Source organism: Phyllobates terribilis, unplaced genomic scaffold (assembly GCF_046119375.1).
Source record: "Phyllobates terribilis strain yellow unplaced genomic scaffold, ASM4611937v1 Scaffold_108__1_contigs__length_5656254, whole genome shotgun sequence".
Lineage (NCBI taxonomy): Eukaryota > Metazoa > Chordata > Amphibia > Anura > Dendrobatidae > Phyllobates > Phyllobates terribilis.
Window position 1 is genome coordinate 2,717,358 of NW_027362868.1, and position 19,913 is coordinate 2,737,270.

Here is a 19,913-nt window from a genome sequence, read left to right on the forward strand (position 1 = left end):
ATATTAGGCAAGCATTTTGGAGCTTTCACCTAAATAACTACAGGTGGTGAGATAAGCTGCACAATATAATTGACCTTTCAGTATATTGTTGCACACACACCATCTATTTAGCAAATGCCCTTGTTATCAACAGCAGCCTTTTAAACTCACCTGAGCTAACAGGTATGTGAGCTGGTTACTCTGCTGCACTTAAAATTTCTTTTTTGGTTTGCTACAATGCCTTTTCTGAAACGTTGTCTCCCTCTGCTGGAACACTGACTTCTTTCATTTAATGCCTGCAGACTATAAAAGAGAAACCAACCCAAAAAGTTTGGTTGATTAGTCTGTGGCATTCTTTTAAACTGTTGCTTATGGCGGTCTCTGTGAGCTTCTCAGTGACATTCAGCCATCCAGGTATCCCGCCTGCAGTAGACGGAATGTGGCAATGGAACGCTGGCTGCGCGTGTCATAATAGGCTCTGAGCCTTTATATACCTGCGCACAGCAGCAGCCACCTTCAGTCTGCTGCTGGACAGCCAGCAGCAGCAGCAGCAGGAGAGGTAATTAATCAGCAACCCTCCTGCTAAGGTTAGACAGCTGCTCGTTCCACCCCCCCCCCCCGCCTTAATTGGTTCTCCTCCCTTCCAACGGTGTTGAGGCGGGTGGGAACAGCCGGGGGTTGAGGGTACTGTGCTAAAAGAGGTGGAGTTATGCAGATCTAAAACGCGTGGATTGCAGCAGCAGCAAGCCGAAAAGTGCAGGCATGTGAGGGATCTAGAGGTTGACAGCATGTCTTCTTAACGGGAGTCCAGGTGGCCATCTCCACAAATGGACTTTTCAGAATCCTTGGGTGGCACCGTAGTCGGAAACCAATTCTGGTTATCGCTTCTCGGCCTTTTGGCTAAGATCAAGTGTAGTATCTGTTCTTATCAGTTTAATATCTGATACGTCCCCTATCTGGGGACCATATATTAAATGGATTTTTAGAACAGGGAGATGGAAAAAGAGCTTGCTCTGTCCACTCCACGCATTGACCTGGTATTGCAGTATCTCCAGGACCGGTGCACCCCTTCTTTAATGCAGTTTCTAAAATCAGAAAGAATTGAATTCAATGCTTTTTGTTCATTTTGCTTGTTTGTCGGATTTTGGGATGGACTCTTTGGCTTTGCTTTTCTTCTCCTCATTGGATTTTTCATGTTAAAAGTTGCAGAAGCCAGATGACAAGCTCATTTTGGTTCAACTTCAGCAACTGTGCATTGCATTGCCATGTAATGTAATGTAATGCAATGCTATCTATCTAGCTCTCCCTCTATACTTCCTTTTGGATAAACAGACATATTAGGCAAGCATTTTGGAGCTTTCACCTAAATAACTACAGGTGGTGAGATAAGCTGCACAATATAATTGACCTTTCAGTATATTGTTGCACACACACCATCTATTTAGCAAATGCCCTTGTTATCAACAGCAGCCTTTTAAACTCACCTGAGCTAACAGGTATGTGAGCTGGTTACTCTGCTGCGCTTAAAATTTCTTTTTTGGTTTGCTACAATGCCTTTTCTGAAACGTTGTCTCCCTCTGCTGGAACACTGACTTCTTTCATTTAATGCCTGCAGACTATAAAAGAGAAACCAACCCAAAAAGTTTGGTTGATTAGTCTGTGGCATTCTTTTAAACTGTTGCTTATGGCGGTCTCTGTGAGCTTCTCAGTGACATTCAGCCATCCAGGTATCCCGCCTGCAGTAGACGGAATGTGGCAATGGAACGCTGGCTGCGCGTGTCATAATAGGCTCTGAGCCTTTATATACCTGCGCACAGCAGCAGCCACCTTCAGTCTGCTGCTGGACAGCCAGCAGCAGCAGCAGCAGCAGGAGAGGTAATTAATCAGCAACCCTCCTGCTAAGGGTAGACAGCTGCTCGTTCCACCCCCCCCCGCCTTAATTGGTTCTCCTCCCTTCCAACGGTGTTGAGGCGGGTGGGAACAGCCGGGGGTTGAGGGTACTGTGCTAAAAGAGGTGGAGTTATGCAGATCTAAAACGCGTGGATTGCAGCAGCAGCAAGCCGAAAAGTGCAGGCATGTGAGGGATCTAGAGGTTGACAGCATGTCTTCTTAACGGGAGTCCAGGTGGCCATCTCCACAAATGGACTTTTCAGAATCCTTGGGTGGCACCGTAGTCGGAAACCAATTCTGGTTATCGCTTCTCGGCCTTTTGGCTAAGATCAAGTGTAGTATCTGTTCTTATCAGTTTAATATCTGATACGTCCCCTATCTGGGGACCATATATTAAATGGATTTTTAGAACAGGGAGATGGAAAAAGAGCTTGCTCTGTCCACTCCACGCATTGACCTGGTATTGCAGTATCTCCAGGACCGGTGCACCCCTTCTTTAATGCAGTTTCTAAAATCAGAAAGAATTGAATTCAATGCTTTTTGTTCATTTTGCTTGTTTGTCGGATTTTGGGATGGACTCTTTGGCTTTGCTTTTCTTCTCCTCATTGGATTTTTCATGTTAAAAGTTGCAGAAGCCAGATGACAAGCTCATTTTGGTTCAACTTCAGCAACTGTGCATTGCATTGCCATGTAATGTAATGTAATGCAATGCTATCTATCTAGCTCTCCCTCTATACTTCCTTTTGGATAAACAGACATATTAGGCAAGCATTTTGGAGCTTTCACCTAAATAACTACAGGTGGTGAGATAAGCTGCACAATATAATTGACCTTTCAGTATATTGTTGCACACACACCATCTATTTAGCAAATGCCCTTGTTATCAACAGCAGCCTTTTAAACTCACCTGAGCTAACAGGTATGTGAGCTGGTTACTCTGCTGCGCTTAAAATTTCTTTTTTGGTTTGCTACAATGCCTTTTCTGAAACGTTGTCTCCCTCTGCTGGAACACTGACTTCTTTCATTTAATGCCTGCAGACTATAAAAGAGAAACCAACCCAAAAAGTTTGGTTGATTAGTCTGTGGCATTCTTTTAAACTGTTGCTTATGGCGGTCTCTGTGAGCTTCTCAGTGACATTCAGCCATCCAGGTATCCCGCCTGCAGTAGACGGAATGTGGCAATGGAACGCTGGCTGCGCGTGTCATAATAGGCTCTGAGCCTTTATATACCTGCGCACAGCAGCAGCCACCTTCAGTCTGCTGCTGGACAGCCAGCAGCAGCAGCAGCAGGAGAGGTAATTAATCAGCAACCCTCCTGCTAAGGGTAGACAGCTGCTCGTTCCACCCCCCCCGCCTTAATTGGTTCTCCTCCCTTCCAACGGTGTTGAGGCGGGTGGGAACAGCCGGGGGTTGAGGGTACTGTGCTAAAAGAGGTGGAGTTATGCAGATCTAAAACGCGTGGATTGCAGCAGCAGCAAGCCGAAAAGTGCAGGCATGTGAGGGATCTAGAGGTTGACAGCATGTCTTCTTAACGGGAGTCCAGGTGGCCATCTCCACAAATGGACTTTTCAGAATCCTTGGGTGGCACCGTAGTCGGAAACCAATTCTGGTTATCGCTTCTCGGCCTTTTGGCTAAGATCAAGTGTAGTATCTGTTCTTATCAGTTTAATATCTGATACGTCCCCTATCTGGGGACCATATATTAAATGGATTTTTAGAACAGGGAGATGGAAAAAGAGCTTGCTCTGTCCACTCCACGCATTGACCTGGTATTGCAGTATCTCCAGGACCGGTGCACCCCTTCTTTAATGCAGTTTCTAAAATCAGAAAGAATTGAATTCAATGCTTTTTGTTCATTTTGCTTGTTTGTCGGATTTTGGGATGGACTCTTTGGCTTTGCTTTTCTTCTCCTCATTGGATTTTTCATGTTAAAAGTTGCAGAAGCCAGATGACAAGCTCATTTTGGTTCAACTTCAGCAACTGTGCATTGCATTGCCATGTAATGTAATGTAATGCAATGCTATCTATCTAGCTCTCCCTCTATACTTCCTTTTGGATAAACAGACATATTAGGCAAGCATTTTGGAGCTTTCACCTAAATAACTACAGGTGGTGAGATAAGCTGCACAATATAATTGACCTTTCAGTATATTGTTGCACACACACCATCTATTTAGCAAATGCCCTTGTTATCAACAGCAGCCTTTTAAACTCACCTGAGCTAACAGGTATGTGAGCTGGTTACTCTGCTGCGCTTAAAATTTCTTTTTTGGTTTGCTACAATGCCTTTTCTGAAACGTTGTCTCCCTCTGCTGGAACACTGACTTCTTTCATTTAATGCCTGCAGACTATAAAAGAGAAACCAACCCAAAAAGTTTGGTTGATTAGTCTGTGGCATTCTTTTAAACTGTTGCTTATGGCGGTCTCTGTGAGCTTCTCAGTGACATTCAGCCATCCAGGTATCCCGCCTGCAGTAGACGGAATGTGGCAATGGAACGCTGGCTGCGCGTGTCATAATAGGCTCTGAGCCTTTATATACCTGCTCACAGCAGCAGCCACCTTCAGTCTGCTGCTGGACAGCCAGCAGCAGCAGCAGCAGGAGAGGTAATTAATCAGCAACCCTCCTGCTAAGGGTAGACAGCTGCTCGTTCCACCCCCCCCCCCGCCTTAATTGGTTCTCCTCCCTTCCAACGGTGTTGAGGCGGGTGGGAACAGCCGGGGGTTGAGGGTACTGTGCTAAAAGAGGTGGAGTTATGCAGATCTAAAACGCGTGGATTGCAGCAGCAGCAAGCCGAAAAGTGCAGGCATGTGAGGGATCTAGAGGTTGACAGCATGTCTTCTTAACGGGAGTCCAGGTGGCCATCTCCACAAATGGACTTTTCAGAATCCTTGGGTGGCACCGTAGTCGGAAACCAATTCTGGTTATCGCTTCTCGGCCTTTTGGCTAAGATCAAGTGTAGTATCTGTTCTTATCAGTTTAATATCTGATACGTCCCCTATCTGGGGACCATATATTAAATGGATTTTTATAACAGGGAGATGGAAAAAGAGCTTGCTCTGTCCACTCCACGCATTGACCTGGTATTGCAGTATCTCCAGGACCGGTGCACCCCTTCTTTAATGCAGTTTCTAAAATCAGAAAGAATTGAATTCAATGCTTTTTGTTCATTTTGCTTGTTTGTCGGATTTTGGGATGGACTCTTTGGCTTTGCTTTTCTTCTCCTCATTGGATTTTTCATGTTAAAAGTTGCAGAAGCCAGATGACAAGCTCATTTTGGTTCAACTTCAGCAACTGTGCATTGCATTGCCATGTAATGTAATGTAATGCAATGCTATCTATCTAGCTCTCCCTCTATACTTCCTTTTGGATAAACAGACATATTAGGCAAGCATTTTGGAGCTTTCACCTAAATAACTACAGGTGGTGAGATAAGCTGCACAATATAATTGACCTTTCAGTATATTGTTGCACACACACCATCTATTTAGCAAATGCCCTTGTTATCAACAGCAGCCTTTTAAACTCACCTGAGCTAACAGGTATGTGAGCTGGTTACTCTGCTGCGCTTAAAATTTCTTTTTTGGTTTGCTACAATGCCTTTTCTGAAACGTTGTCTCCCTCTGCTGGAACACTGACTTCTTTCATTTAATGCCTGCAGACTATAAAAGAGAAACCAACCCAAAAAGTTTGGTTGATTAGTCTGTGGCATTCTTTTAAACTGTTGCTTATGGCGGTCTCTGTGAGCTTCTCAGTGACATTCAGCCATCCAGGTATCCCGCCTGCAGTAGACGGAATGTGGCAATGGAACGCTGGCTGCGCGTGTCATAATAGGCTCTGAGCCTTTATATACCTGCGCACAGCAGCAGCCACCTTCAGTCTGCTGCTGGACAGCCAGCAGCAGCAGCAGCAGGAGAGGTAATTAATCAGCAACCCTCCTGCTAAGGGTAGACAGCTGCTCGTTCCACCCCCCCCCCCCCGCCTTAATTGGTTCTCCTCCCTTCCAACGGTGTTGAGGCGGGTGGGAACAGCCGGGGGTTGAGGGTACTGTGCTAAAAGAGGTGGAGTTATGCAGATCTAAAACGCGTGGATTGCAGCAGCAGCAAGCCGAAAAGTGCAGGCATGTGAGGGATCTAGAGGTTGACAGCATGTCTTCTTAACGGGAGTCCAGGTGGCCATCTCCACAAATGGACTTTTCAGAATCCTTGGGTGGCACCGTAGTCGGAAACCAATTCTGGTTATCGCTTCTCGGCCTTTTGGCTAAGATCAAGTGTAGTATCTGTTCTTATCAGTTTAATATCTGATACGTCCCCTATCTGGGGACCATATATTAAATGGATTTTTAGAACAGGGAGATGGAAAAAGAGCTTGCTCTGTCCACTCCACGCATTGACCTGGTATTGCAGTATCTCCAGGACCGGTGCACCCCTTCTTTAATGCAGTTTCTAAAATCAGAAAGAATTGAATTCAATGCTTTTTGTTCATTTTGCTTGTTTGTCGGATTTTGGGATGGACTCTTTGGCTTTGCTTTTCTTCTCCTCATTGGATTTTTCATGTTAAAAGTTGCAAAAGCCAGATGACAAGCTCATTTTGGTTCAACTTCAGCAACTGTGCATTGCATTGCCATGTAATGTAATGTAATGCAATGCTATCTATCTAGCTCTCCCTCTATACTTCCTTTTGGATAAACAGACATATTAGGCAAGCATTTTGGAGCTTTCACCTAAATAACTACAGGTGGTGAGATAAGCTGCACAATATAATTGACCTTTCAGTATATTGTTGCACACACACCATCTATTTAGCAAATGCCCTTGTTATCAACAGCAGCCTTTTAAACTCACCTGAGCTAACAGGTATGTGAGCTGGTTACTCTGCTGCGCTTAAAATTTCTTTTTTGGTTTGCTACAATGCCTTTTCTGAAACGTTGTCTCCCTCTGCTGGAACACTGACTTCTTTCATTTAATGCCTGCAGACTATAAAAGAGAAACCAACCCAAAAAGTTTGGTTGATTAGTCTGTGGCATTCTTTTAAACTGTTGCTTATGGCGGTCTCTGTGAGCTTCTCAGTGACATTCAGCCATCCAGGTATCCCGCCTGCAGTAGACGGAATGTGGCAATGGAACGCTGGCTGCGCGTGTCATAATAGGCTCTGAGCCTTTATATACCTGCGCACAGCAGCAGCCACCTTCAGTCTGCTGCTGGACAGCCAGCAGCAGCAGCAGCAGGAGAGGTAATTAATCAGCAACCCTCCTGCTAAGGGTAGACAGCTGCTCGTTCCACCCCCCCCCCGCCTTAATTGGTTCTCCTCCCTTCCAACGGTGTTGAGGCGGGTGGGAACAGCCGGGGGTTGAGGGTACTGTGCTAAAAGAGGTGGAGTTATGCAGATCTAAAACGCGTGGATTGCAGCAGCAGCAAGCCGAAAAGTGCAGGCATGTGAGGGATCTAGAGGTTGACAGCATGTCTTCTTAACGGGAGTCCAGGTGGCCATCTCCACAAATGGACTTTTCAGAATCCTTGGGTGGCACCGTAGTCGGAAACCAATTCTGGTTATCGCTTCTCGGCCTTTTGGCTAAGATCAAGTGTAGTATCTGTTCTTATCAGTTTAATATCTGATACGTCCCCTATCTGGGGACCATATATTAAATGGATTTTTAGAACAGGGAGATGGAAAAAGAGCTTGCTCTGTCCACTCCACGCATTGACCTGGTATTGCAGTATCTCCAGGACCGGTGCACCCCTTCTTTAATGCAGTTTCTAAAATCAGAAAGAATTGAATTCAATGCTTTTTGTTCATTTTGCTTGTTTGTCGGATTTTGGGATGGACTCTTTGGCTTTGCTTTTCTTCTCCTCATTGGATTTTTCATGTTAAAAGTTGCAGAAGCCAGATGACAAGCTCATTTTGGTTCAACTTCAGCAACTGTGCATTGCATTGCCATGTAATGTAATGTAATGCAATGCTATCTATCTAGCTCTCCCTCTATACTTCCTTTTGGATAAACAGACATATTAGGCAAGCATTTTGGAGCTTTCACCTAAATAACTACAGGTGGTGAGATAAGCTGCACAATATAATTGACCTTTCAGTATATTGTTGCACACACACCATCTATTTAGCAAATGCCCTTGTTATCAACAGCAGCCTTTTAAACTCACCTGAGCTAACAGGTATGTGAGCTGGTTACTCTGCTGCGCTTAAAATTTCTTTTTTGGTTTGCTACAATGCCTTTTCTGAAACGTTGTCTCCCTCTGCTGGAACACTGACTTCTTTCATTTAATGCCTGCAGACTATAAAAGAGAAACCAACCCAAAAAGTTTGGTTGATTAGTCTGTGGCATTCTTTTAAACTGTTGCTTATGGCGGTCTCTGTGAGCTTCTCAGTGACATTCAGCCATCCAGGTATCCCGCCTGCAGTAGACGGAATGTGGCAATGGAACGCTGGCTGCGCGTGTCATAATAGGCTCTGAGCCTTTATATACCTGCGCACAGCAGCAGCCACCTTCAGTCTGCTGCTGGACAGCCAGCAGCAGCAGCAGCAGTAGAGGTATTTAATCAGCAACCCTCCTGCTAAGGGTAGACAGCTGCTCGTTCCACCCCCCCCCCGCCTTAATTGGTTCTCCTCCCTTCCAACGGTGTTGAGGCGGGTGGGAACAGCCGGGGGTTGAGGGTACTGTGCTAAAAGAGGTGGAGTTATGCAGATCTAAAACGCGTGGATTGCAGCAGCAGCAAGCCGAAAAGTGCAGGCATGTGAGGGATCTAGAGGTTGACAGCATGTCTTCTTAACGGGAGTCCAGGTGGCCATCTCCACAAATGGACTTTTCAGAATCCTTGGGTGGCACCGTAGTCGGAAACCAATTCTGGTTATCGCTTCTCGGCCTTTTGGCTAAGATCAAGTGTAGTATCTGTTCTTATCAGTTTAATATCTGATACGTCCCCTATCTGGGGACCATATATTAAATGGATTTTTAGAACAGGGAGATGGAAAAAGAGCTTGCTCTGTCCACTCCACGCATTGACCTGGTATTGCAGTATCTCCAGGACCGGTGCACCCCTTCTTTAATGCAGTTTCTAAAATCAGAAAGAATTGAATTCAATGCTTTTTGTTCATTTTGCTTGTTTGTCGGATTTTGGGATGGACTCTTTGGCTTTGCTTTTCTTCTCCTCATTGGATTTTTCATGTTAAAAGTTGCAGAAGCCAGATGACAAGCTCATTTTGGTTCAACTTCAGCAACTGTGCATTGCATTGCCATGTAATGTAATGTAATGCAATGCTATCTATCTAGCTCTCCCTCTATACTTCCTTTTGGATAAACAGACATATTAGGCAAGCATTTTGGAGCTTTCACCTAAATAACTACAGGTGGTGAGATAAGCTGCACAATATAATTGACCTTTCAGTATATTGTTGCACACACACCATCTATTTAGCAAATGCCCTTGTTATCAACAGCAGCCTTTTAAACTCACCTGAGCTAACAGGTATGTGAGCTGGTTACTCTGCTGCGCTTAAAATTTCTTTTTTGGTTTGCTACAATGCCTTTTCTGAAACGTTGTCTCCCTCTGCTGGAACACTGACTTCTTTCATTTAATGCCTGCAGACTATAAAAGAGAAACCAACCCAAAAAGTTTGGTTGATTAGTCTGTGGCATTCTTTTAAACTGTTGCTTATGGCGGTCTCTGTGAGCTTCTCAGTGACATTCAGCCATCCAGGTATCCCGCCTGCAGTAGACGGAATGTGGCAATGGAACGCTGGCTGCGCGTGTCATAATAGGCTCTGAGCCTTTATATACCTGCGCACAGCAGCAGCCACCTTCAGTCTGCTGCTGGACAGCCAGCAGCAGCAGCAGCAGGAGAGGTATTTAATCAGCAACCCTCCTGCTAAGGGTAGACAGCTGCTCGTTCCACCCCCCCCCCCGCCTTAATTGGTTCTCCTCCCTTCCAACGGTGTTGAGGCGGGTGGGAACAGCCGGGGGTTGAGGGTACTGTGCTAAAAGAGGTGGAGTTATGCAGATCTAAAACGCGTGGATTGCAGCAGCAGCAAGCCGAAAAGTGCAGGCATGTGAGGGATCTAGAGGTTGACAGCATGTCTTCTTAACGGGAGTCCAGGTGGCCATCTCCACAAATGGACTTTTCAGAATCCTTGGGTGGCACCGTAGTCGGAAACCAATTCTGGTTATCGCTTCTCGGCCTTTTGGCTAAGATCAAGTGTAGTATCTGTTCTTATCAGTTTAATATCTGATACGTCCCCTATCTGGGGACCATATATTAAATGGATTTTTAGAACAGGGAGATGGAAAAAGAGCTTGCTCTGTCCACTCCACGCATTGACCTGGTATTGCAGTATCTCCAGGACCGGTGCACCCCTTCTTTAATGCAGTTTCTAAAATCAGAAAGAATTGAATTCAATGCTTTTTGTTCATTTTGCTTGTTTGTCGGATTTTGGGATGGACTCTTTGGCTTTGCTTTTCTTCTCCTCATTGGATTTTTCATGTTAAAAGTTGCAGAAGCCAGATGACAAGCTCATTTTGGTTCAACTTCAGCAACTGTGCATTGCATTGCCATGTAATGTAATGTAATGCAATGCTATCTATCTAGCTCTCCCTCTATACTTCCTTTTGGATAAACAGACATATTAGGCAAGCATTTTGGAGCTTTCACCTAAATAACTACAGGTGGTGAGATAAGCTGCACAATATAATTGACCTTTCAGTATATTGTTGCACACACACCATCTATTTAGCAAATGCCCTTGTTATCAACAGCAGCCTTTTAAACTCACCTGAGCTAACAGGTATGTGAGCTGGTTACTCTGCTGCGCTTAAAATTTCTTTTTTGGTTTGCTACAATGCCTTTTCTGAAACGTTGTCTCCCTCTGCTGGAACACTGACTTCTTTCATTTAATGCCTGCAGACTATAAAAGAGAAACCAACCCAAAAAGTTTGGTTGATTAGTCTGTGGCATTCTTTTAAACTGTTGCTTATGGCGGTCTCTGTGAGCTTCTCAGTGACATTCAGCCATCCAGGTATCCCGCCTGCAGTAGACGGAATGTGGCAATGGAACGCTGGCTGCGCGTGTCATAATAGGCTCTGAGCCTTTATATACCTGCGCACAGCAGCAGCCACCTTCAGTCTGCTGCTGGACAGCCAGCAGCAGCAGCAGCAGGAGAGGTAATTAATCAGCAACCCTCCTGCTAAGGGTAGACAGCTGCTCGTTCCACCCCCCCCCCCGCCTTAATTGGTTCTCCTCCCTTCCAACGGTGTTGAGGCGGGTGGGAACAGCCGGGGGTTGAGGGTACTGTGCTAAAAGAGGTGGAGTTATGCAGATCTAAAACGCGTGGATTGCAGCAGCAGCAAGCCGAAAAGTGCAGGCATGTGAGGGATCTAGAGGTTGACAGCATGTCTTCTTAACGGGAGTCCAGGTGGCCATCTCCACAAATGGACTTTTCAGAATCCTTGGGTGGCACCGTAGTCGGAAACCAATTCTGGTTATCGCTTCTCGGCCTTTTGGCTAAGATCAAGTGTAGTATCTGTTCTTATCAGTTTAATATCTGATACGTCCCCTATCTGGGGACCATATATTAAATGGATTTTTAGAACAGGGAGATGGAAAAAGAGCTTGCTCTGTCCACTCCACGCATTGACCTGGTATTGCAGTATCTCCAGGACCGGTGCACCCCTTCTTTAATGCAGTTTCTAAAATCAGAAAGAATTGAATTCAATGCTTTTTGTTCATTTTGCTTGTTTGTCGGATTTTGGGATGGACTCTTTGGCTTTGCTTTTCTTCTCCTCATTGGATTTTTCATGTTAAAAGTTGCAGAAGCCAGATGACAAGCTCATTTTGGTTCAACTTCAGCAACTGTGCATTGCATTGCCATGTAATGTAATGTAATGCAATGCTATCTATCTAGCTCTCCCTCTATACTTCCTTTTGGATAAACAGACATATTAGGCAAGCATTTTGGAGCTTTCACCTAAATAACTACAGGTGGTGAGATAAGCTGCACAATATAATTGACCTTTCAGTATATTGTTGCACACACACCATCTATTTAGCAAATGCCCTTGTTATCAACAGCAGCCTTTTAAACTCACCTGAGCTAACAGGTATGTGAGCTGGTTACTCTGCTGCGCTTAAAATTTCTTTTTTGGTTTGCTACAATGCCTTTTCTGAAACGTTGTCTCCCTCTGCTGGAACACTGACTTCTTTCATTTAATGCCTGCAGACTATAAAAGAGAAACCAACCCAAAAAGTTTGGTTGATTAGTCTGTGGCATTCTTTTAAACTGTTGCTTATGGCGGTCTCTGTGAGCTTCTCAGTGACATTCAGCCATCCAGGTATCCCGCCTGCAGTAGACGGAATGTGGCAATGGAACGCTGGCTGCGCGTGTCATAATAGGCTCTGAGCCTTTATATACCTGCGCACAGCAGCAGCCACCTTCAGTCTGCTGCTGGACAGCCAGCAGCAGCAGCAGCAGGAGAGGTAATTAATCAGCAACCCTCCTGCTAAGGGTAGACAGCTGCTCGTTCCACCCCCCCCGCCTTAATTGGTTCTCCTCCCTTCCAACGGTGTTGAGGCGGGTGGGAACAGCCGGGGGTTGAGGGTACTGTGCTAAAAGAGGTGGAGTTATGCAGATCTAAAACGCGTGGATTGCAGCAGCAGCAAGCCGAAAAGTGCAGGCATGTGAGGGATCTAGAGGTTGACAGCATGTCTTCTTAACGGGAGTCCAGGTGGCCATCTCCACAAATGGACTTTTCAGAATCCTTGGGTGGCACCGTAGTCGGAAACCAATTCTGGTTATCGCTTCTCGGCCTTTTGGCTAAGATCAAGTGTAGTATCTGTTCTTATCAGTTTAATATCTGATACGTCCCCTATCTGGGGACCATATATTAAATGGATTTTTAGAACAGGGAGATGGAAAAAGAGCTTGCTCTGTCCACTCCACGCATTGACCTGGTATTGCAGTATCTCCAGGACCGGTGCACCCCTTCTTTAATGCAGTTTCTAAAATCAGAAAGAATTGAATTCAATGCTTTTTGTTCATTTTGCTTGTTTGTCGGATTTTGGGATGGACTCTTTGGCTTTGCTTTTCTTCTCCTCATTGGATTTTTCATGTTAAAAGTTGCAGAAGCCAGATGACAAGCTCATTTTGGTTCAACTTCAGCAACTGTGCATTGCATTGCCATGTAATGTAATGTAATGCAATGCTATCTATCTAGCTCTCCCTCTATACTTCCTTTTGGATAAACAGACATATTAGGCAAGCATTTTGGAGCTTTCACCTAAATAACTACAGGTGGTGAGATAAGCTGCACAATATAATTGACCTTTCAGTATATTGTTGCACACACACCATCTATTTAGCAAATGCCCTTGTTATCAACAGCAGCCTTTTAAACTCACCTGAGCTAACAGGTATGTGAGCTGGTTACTCTGCTGCGCTTAAAATTTCTTTTTTGGTTTGCTACAATGCCTTTTCTGAAACGTTGTCTCCCTCTGCTGGAACACTGACTTCTTTCATTTAATGCCTGCAGACTATAAAAGAGAAACCAACCCAAAAAGTTTGGTTGATTAGTCTGTGGCATTCTTTTAAACTGTTGCTTATGGCGGTCTCTGTGAGCTTCTCAGTGACATTCAGCCATCCAGGTATCCCGCCTGCAGTAGACGGAATGTGGCAATGGAACGCTGGCTGCGCGTGTCATAATAGGCTCTGAGCCTTTATATACCTGCGCACAGCAGCAGCCACCTTCAGTCTGCTGCTGGACAGCCAGCAGCAGCAGCAGCAGGAGAGGTAATTAATCAGCAACCCTCCTGCTAAGGGTAGACAGCTGCTCGTTCCACCCCCCCCCCGCCTTAATTGGTTCTCCTCCCTTCCAACGGTGTTGAGGCGGGTGGGAACAGCCGGGGGTTGAGGGTACTGTGCTAAAAGAGGTGGAGTTATGCAGATCTAAAACGCGTGGATTGCAGCAGCAGCAAGCCGAAAAGTGCAGGCATGTGAGGGATCTAGAGGTTGACAGCATGTCTTCTTAACGGGAGTCCAGGTGGCCATCTCCACAAATGGACTTTTCAGAATCCTTGGGTGGCACCGTAGTCGGAAACCAATTCTGGTTATCGCTTCTCGGCCTTTTGGCTAAGATCAAGTGTAGTATCTGTTCTTATCGGTTTAATATCTGATACGTCCCCTATCTGGGGACCATATATTAAATGGATTTTTAGAACAGGGAGATGGAAAAAGAGCTTGCTCTGTCCACTCCACGCATTGACCTGGTATTGCAGTATCTCCAGGACCGGTGCACCCCTTCTTTAATGCAGTTTCTAAAATCAGAAAGAATTGAATTCAATGCTTTTTGTTCATTTTGCTTGTTTGTCGGATTTTGGGATGGACTCTTTGGCTTTGCTTTTCTTCTCCTCATTGGATTTTTCATGTTAAAAGTTGCAGAAGCCAGATGACAAGCTCATTTTGGTTCAACTTCAGCAACTGTGCATTGCATTGCCATGTAATGTAATGTAATGCAATGCTATCTATCTAGCTCTCCCTCTATACTTCCTTTTGGATAAACAGACATATTAGGCAAGCATTTTGGAGCTTTCACCTAAATAACTACAGGTGGTGAGATAAGCTGCACAATATAATTGACCTTTCAGTATATTGTTGCACACACACCATCTATTTAGCAAATGCCCTTGTTATCAACAGCAGCCTTTTAAACTCACCTGAGCTAACAGGTATGTGAGCTGGTTACTCTGCTGCGCTTAAAATTTCTTTTTTTGTTTGCTACAATGCCTTTTCTGAAACGTTGTCTCCCTCTGCTGGAACACTGACTTCTTTCATTTAATGCCTGCAGACTATAAAAGAGAAACCAACCCAAAAAGTTTGGTTGATTAGTCTGTGGCATTCTTTTAAACTGTTGCTTATGGCGGTCTCTGTGAGCTTCTCAGTGACATTCAGCCATCCAGGTATCCCGCCTGCAGTAGACGGAATGTGGCAATGGAACGCTGGCTGCGCGTGTCATAATAGGCTCTGAGCCTTTATATACCTGCGCACAGCAGCAGCCACCTTCAGTCTGCTGCTGGACAGCCAGCAGCAGCAGCAGCAGGAGAGGTAATTAATCAGCAACCCTCCTGCTAAGGGTAGACAGCTGCTCGTTCCACCCCCCCCGCCTTAATTGGTTCTCCTCCCTTCCAACGGTGTTGAGGCGGGTGGGAACAGCCGGGGGTTGAGGGTACTGTGCTAAAAGAGGTGGAGTTATGCAGATCTAAAACGCGTGGATTGCAGCAGCAGCAAGCCGAAAAGTGCAGGCATGTGAGGGATCTAGAGGTTGACAGCATGTCTTCTTAACGGGAGTCCAGGTGGCCATCTCCACAAATGGACTTTTCAGAATCCTTGGGTGGCACCGTAGTCGGAAACCAATTCTGGTTATCGCTTCTCGGCCTTTTGGCTAAGATCAAGTGTAGTATCTGTTCTTATCAGTTTAATATCTGATACGTCCCCTATCTGGGGACCATATATTAAATGGATTTTTAGAACAGGGAGATGGAAAAAGAGCTTGCTCTGTCCACTCCACGCATTGACCTGGTATTGCAGTATCTCCAGGACCGGTGCACCCCTTCTTTAATGCAGTTTCTAAAATCAGAAAGAATTGAATTCAATGCTTTTTGTTCATTTTGCTTGTTTGTCGGATTTTGGGATGGACTCTTTGGCTTTGCTTTTCTTCTCCTCATTGGATTTTTCATGTTAAAAGTTGCAGAAGCCAGATGACAAGCTCATTTTGGTTCAACTTCAGCAACTGTGCATTGCATTGCCATGTAATGTAATGTAATGCAATGCTATCTATCTAGCTCTCCCTCTATACTTCCTTTTGGATAAACAGACATATTAGGCAAGCATTTTGGAGCTTTCACCTAAATAACTACAGGTGGTGAGATAAGCTGCACAATATAATTGACCTTTCAGTATATTGTTGCACACACACCATCTATTTAGCAAATGCCCTTGTTATCAACAGCAGCCTTTTAAACTCACCTGAGCTAACAGGTATGTGAGCTGGTTACTCTGCTGCGCTTAAAATTTCTTTTTTGGTTTGCTACAATGCCTTTTCTGAAACGTTGTCTCCCTCTGCTGGAACACTGAATTCTTTCATTTAATGCCTGCAGACTATAAAAGAGAAACCAACCCAAAAAGTTTGGTTGATTAGTCTGTGGCATTCTTTTAAACTGTTGCTTATGGCGGTCTCTGTGAGCTTCTCAGTGACATTCAGCCATCCAGGTATCCCGCCTGCAGTAGACGGAATGTGGCAATGGAACGCTGGCTGCGCGTGTCATAATAGGCTCTGAGCCTTTATATACCTGCGCACAGCAGCAGCCACCTTCAGTCTGCTGCTGGACAGCCAGCAGCAGCAGCAGCAGGAGAGGTAATTAATCAGCAACCCTCCTGCTAAGGGTAGACAGCTGCTCGTTCCACCCCCCCCCCCCCGCCTTAATTGGTTCTCCTCCCTTCCAACGGTGTTGAGGCTGGTGGGAACAGCCGGGGGTTGAGGGTACTGTGCTAAAAGAGGTGGAGTTATGCAGATCTAAAACGCGTGGATTGCAGCAGCAGCAAGCCGAAAAGTGCAGGCATGTGAGGGATCTAGAGGTTGACAGCATGTCTTCTTAACGGGAGTCCAGGTGGCCATCTCCACAAATGGACTTTTCAGAATCCTTGGGTGGCACCGTAGTCGGAAACCAATTCTGGTTATCGCTTCTCGGCCTTTTGGCTAAGATCAAGTGTAGTATCTGTTCTTATCAGTTTAATATCTGATACGTCCCCTATCTGGGGACCATATATTAAATGGATTTTTAGAACAGGGAGATGGAAAAAGAGCTTGCTCTGTCCACTCCACGCATTGACCTGGTATTGCAGTATCTCCAGGACCGGTGCACCCCTTCTTTAATGCAGTTTCTAAAATCAGAAAGAATTGAATTCAATGCTTTTTGTTCATTTTGCTTGTTTGTCGGATTTTGGGATGGACTCTTTGGCTTTGCTTTTCTTCTCCTCATTGGATTTTTCATGTTAAAAGTTGCAGAAGCCAGATGACAAGCTCATTTTGGTTCAACTTCAGCAACTGTGCATTGCATTGCCATGTAATGTAATGTAATGCAATGCTATCTATCTAGCTCTCCCTCTATACTTCCTTTTGGATAAACAGACATATTAGGCAAGCATTTTGGAGCTTTCACCTAAATTAGCTAGGAGGGATAGCTAATACTAGAGAAGAGAGAGAGAGGATTCAAAAAGACCTAAATAAACTGGAGCAGTGGGCAGCAACCAACAGAATGGTTTTTAACAGGGAAAAATGCAAAGTACTACATCTGGGCAATAAAAATGAAAAAAGCATATACAGAATGGGAGGAATAGAGCTAAGCAACAGTACATGTGAAAAAGACTTAGGTATACTAATAGATCATAGACTGAACATGAGTCAACAGTGTGATGCAGCAGCAAAAAAGGCAAATACAATTCTGGGATGTATTAACAGAAGCATACAGTCTAGATCACGTGAAGTCATTATCGGTCTTTACTCCTCTTTGGTCAGACCTCATCTGGAATACTGTGTACAGTTTTGGGCACCACATTTTAAAAAAGACATAGACAAACTGGAGCAAGTTCAGAGAAGAGCGACCAGAATGGTGACTGGTCTGCAAACCATGTCCTATGAGGAACGGTTGCAGGATTTGGGAATGTTTAGCTTGCAAAAAAGAAGACTGAGAGGAGACTTAATAGCTGTCTACAAATATGTCAAGGGCTGTCACATTGTAGAAGGATCATCTTTATTCTCATTTGCACAAGGAAAGACTAGAAGCAATGGGATGAAACTAAATGGGAGGAGACACAGATTAGATATTAGAAAAAACTTTTTGACAGTTAGGGTGATTAATGAGTGGAACAGGCTGCCACGAGAGGTGGTGAGTTCCCCTTCAATGGACGTCTTCAAACAGAGGCTGGACAGACATCTGTCTGAGATGATTTAGTGAATCCTGCTTTGAGCAGGGGGTTGGACCAGATGACCCAGGAGGTCCCTTCCAACTCTACCATTCTATGATTCTATGATTCTATGATTCTATGAAATAACTACAGGTGGTGAGATAAGCTGCACAATATAATTGACCTTTCAGTATATTGTTGCACACACACCATCTATTTAGCAAATGCCCTTGTTATCAACAGCAGCCTTTTAAACTCACCTGAGCTAACAGGTATGTGAGCTGGTTACTCTGCTGCGCTTAAAATTTCTTTTTTGGTTTGCTACAATGCCTTTTCTGAAACGTTGTCTCCCTCTGCTGGAACACTGACTTCTTTCATTTAATGCCTGCAGACTATAAAAGAGAAACCAACCCAAAAAGTTTGGTTGATTAGTCTGTGGCATTCTTTTAAACTGTTGCTTATGGCGGTCTCTGTGAGCTTCTCAGTGACATTCAGCCATCCAGGTATCCCGCCTGCAGTAGACGGAATGTGGCAATGGAACGCTGGCTGCGCGTGTCATAATAGGCTCTGAGCCTTTATATACCTGCGCACAGCAGCAGCCACCTTCAGTCTGCTGCTGGACAGCCAGCAGCAGCAGCAGCAGGAGAGGTAATTAATCAGCAACCCTCCTGCTAAGGGTAGACAGCTGCTCGTTCCACCCCCCCCCCGCCTTAATTGGTTCTCCTCCCTTCCAACGGTGTTGAGGCGGGTGGGAACAGCCGGGGGTTGAGGGTACTGTGCTAAAAGAGGTGGAGTTATGCAGATCTAAAACGCGTGGATTGCAGCAGCAGCAAGCCGAAAAGTGCAGGCATGTGAGGGATCTAGAGGTTGACAGCATGTCTTCTTAACGGGAGTCCAGGTGGCCATCTCCACAAATGGACTTTTCAGAATCCTTGGGTGGCACCGTAGTCGGAAACCAATTCTGGTTATCGCTTCTCGGCCTTTTGGCTAAGATCAAGTGTAGTATCTGTTCTTATCGGTTTAATATCTGATACGTCCCCTATCTGGGGACCATATATTAAATGGATTTTTAGAACAGGGAGATGGAAAAAGAGCTTGCTCTGTCCACTCCACGCATTGACCTGGTATTGCAGTATCTCCAGGACCGGTGCACCCCTTCTTTAATGCAGTTTCTAAAATCAGAAAGAATTGAATTCAATGCTTTTTGTTCATTTTGCTTGTTTGTCGGATTTTGGGATGGACTCTTTGGCTTTGCTTTTCTTCTCCTCATTGGATTTTTCATGTTAAAAGTTGCAGAAGCCAGATGACAAGCTCATTTTGGTTCAACTTCAGCAACTGTGCATTGCATTGCCATGTAATGTAATGTAATGCAATGCTATCTATCTAGCTCTCCCTCTATACTTCCTTTTGGATAAACAGACATATTAGGCAAGCATTTTGGAGCTTTCACCTAAATAACTACAGGTGGTGAGATAAGCTGCACAATATAATTGACCTTTCAGTATATTGTTGCACACACACCATCTATTTAGCAAATGCCCTTGTTATCAACAGCAGCCTTTTAAACTCACCTGAGCTAACAGGTATGTGAGCTGGTTACTCTGCTGCGCTTAAAATTTCTTTTTTTGTTTGCTACAATGCCTTTTCTGAAACGTTGTCTCCCTCTGCTGGAACACTGACTTCTTTCATTTAATGCCTGCAGACTATAAAAGAGAAACCAACCCAAAAAGTTTGGTTGATTAGTCTGTGGCATTCTTTTAAACTGTTGCTTATGGCGGTCTCTGTGAGCTTCTCAGTGACATTCAGCCATCCAGGTATCCCGCCTGCAGTAGACGGAATGTGGCAATGGAACGCTGGCTGCGCGTGTCATAATAGGCTCTGAGCCTTTATATACCTGCGCACAGCAGCAGCCACCTTCAGTCTGCTGCTGGACAGCCAGCAGCAGCAGCAGCAGGAGAGGTAATTAATCAGCAACCCTCCTGCTAAGGGTAGACAGCTGCTCGTTCCACCCCCCCCGCCTTAATTGGTTCTCCTCCCTTCCAACGGTGTTGAGGCGGGTGGGAACAGCCGGGGGTTGAGGGTACTGTGC

General features: G+C 45.0%; 14 non-coding genes across 14 annotated transcripts; all 14 read left to right on the top strand.

Annotated features, from left to right (window-relative positions):
* Positions 1-859: 859 nt before the first annotated feature.
* Positions 860-1,050, top strand: LOC141199779 (U2 spliceosomal RNA). Its single transcript, XR_012271521.1, has one exon. It is a non-coding gene; the product is annotated as a U2 spliceosomal RNA (small nuclear RNA).
* A 1,122-nt stretch (positions 1,051-2,172) lies between these two features.
* Positions 2,173-2,363, top strand: LOC141199780 (U2 spliceosomal RNA). Its single transcript, XR_012271522.1, has one exon. It is a non-coding gene; the product is annotated as a U2 spliceosomal RNA (small nuclear RNA).
* Positions 2,364-3,481: 1,118 nt separating this feature from the next.
* Positions 3,482-3,672, top strand: LOC141199781 (U2 spliceosomal RNA). Its single transcript, XR_012271523.1, has one exon. It is a non-coding gene; the product is annotated as a U2 spliceosomal RNA (small nuclear RNA).
* A 1,121-nt stretch (positions 3,673-4,793) lies between these two features.
* Positions 4,794-4,984, top strand: LOC141200334 (U2 spliceosomal RNA). The gene has a single exon (XR_012272057.1). It is a non-coding gene; the product is annotated as a U2 spliceosomal RNA (small nuclear RNA).
* A 1,123-nt stretch (positions 4,985-6,107) lies between these two features.
* On the top strand, positions 6,108-6,298 carry LOC141199782 (U2 spliceosomal RNA). The gene has a single exon (XR_012271524.1). It is a non-coding gene; the product is annotated as a U2 spliceosomal RNA (small nuclear RNA).
* Positions 6,299-7,418: 1,120 nt separating this feature from the next.
* LOC141199783 (U2 spliceosomal RNA) lies at positions 7,419-7,609 on the top strand. The gene has a single exon (XR_012271525.1). It is a non-coding gene; the product is annotated as a U2 spliceosomal RNA (small nuclear RNA).
* Positions 7,610-8,729: 1,120 nt separating this feature from the next.
* Positions 8,730-8,920, top strand: LOC141199785 (U2 spliceosomal RNA). Its single transcript, XR_012271527.1, has one exon. It is a non-coding gene; the product is annotated as a U2 spliceosomal RNA (small nuclear RNA).
* A 1,121-nt stretch (positions 8,921-10,041) lies between these two features.
* LOC141199786 (U2 spliceosomal RNA) lies at positions 10,042-10,232 on the top strand. The gene has a single exon (XR_012271528.1). It is a non-coding gene; the product is annotated as a U2 spliceosomal RNA (small nuclear RNA).
* Positions 10,233-11,353: 1,121 nt separating this feature from the next.
* Positions 11,354-11,544, top strand: LOC141199787 (U2 spliceosomal RNA). The gene has a single exon (XR_012271529.1). It is a non-coding gene; the product is annotated as a U2 spliceosomal RNA (small nuclear RNA).
* A 1,118-nt stretch (positions 11,545-12,662) lies between these two features.
* LOC141199788 (U2 spliceosomal RNA) lies at positions 12,663-12,853 on the top strand. The gene has a single exon (XR_012271530.1). It is a non-coding gene; the product is annotated as a U2 spliceosomal RNA (small nuclear RNA).
* Positions 12,854-13,973: 1,120 nt separating this feature from the next.
* LOC141200537 (U2 spliceosomal RNA) lies at positions 13,974-14,164 on the top strand. Its single transcript, XR_012272255.1, has one exon. It is a non-coding gene; the product is annotated as a U2 spliceosomal RNA (small nuclear RNA).
* A 1,118-nt stretch (positions 14,165-15,282) lies between these two features.
* Positions 15,283-15,473, top strand: LOC141199789 (U2 spliceosomal RNA). The gene has a single exon (XR_012271531.1). It is a non-coding gene; the product is annotated as a U2 spliceosomal RNA (small nuclear RNA).
* A 1,123-nt stretch (positions 15,474-16,596) lies between these two features.
* On the top strand, positions 16,597-16,787 carry LOC141199790 (U2 spliceosomal RNA). Its single transcript, XR_012271532.1, has one exon. It is a non-coding gene; the product is annotated as a U2 spliceosomal RNA (small nuclear RNA).
* A 2,004-nt stretch (positions 16,788-18,791) lies between these two features.
* LOC141200538 (U2 spliceosomal RNA) lies at positions 18,792-18,982 on the top strand. Its single transcript, XR_012272256.1, has one exon. It is a non-coding gene; the product is annotated as a U2 spliceosomal RNA (small nuclear RNA).
* The last annotated feature ends 931 nt before the right edge of the window (positions 18,983-19,913 follow it).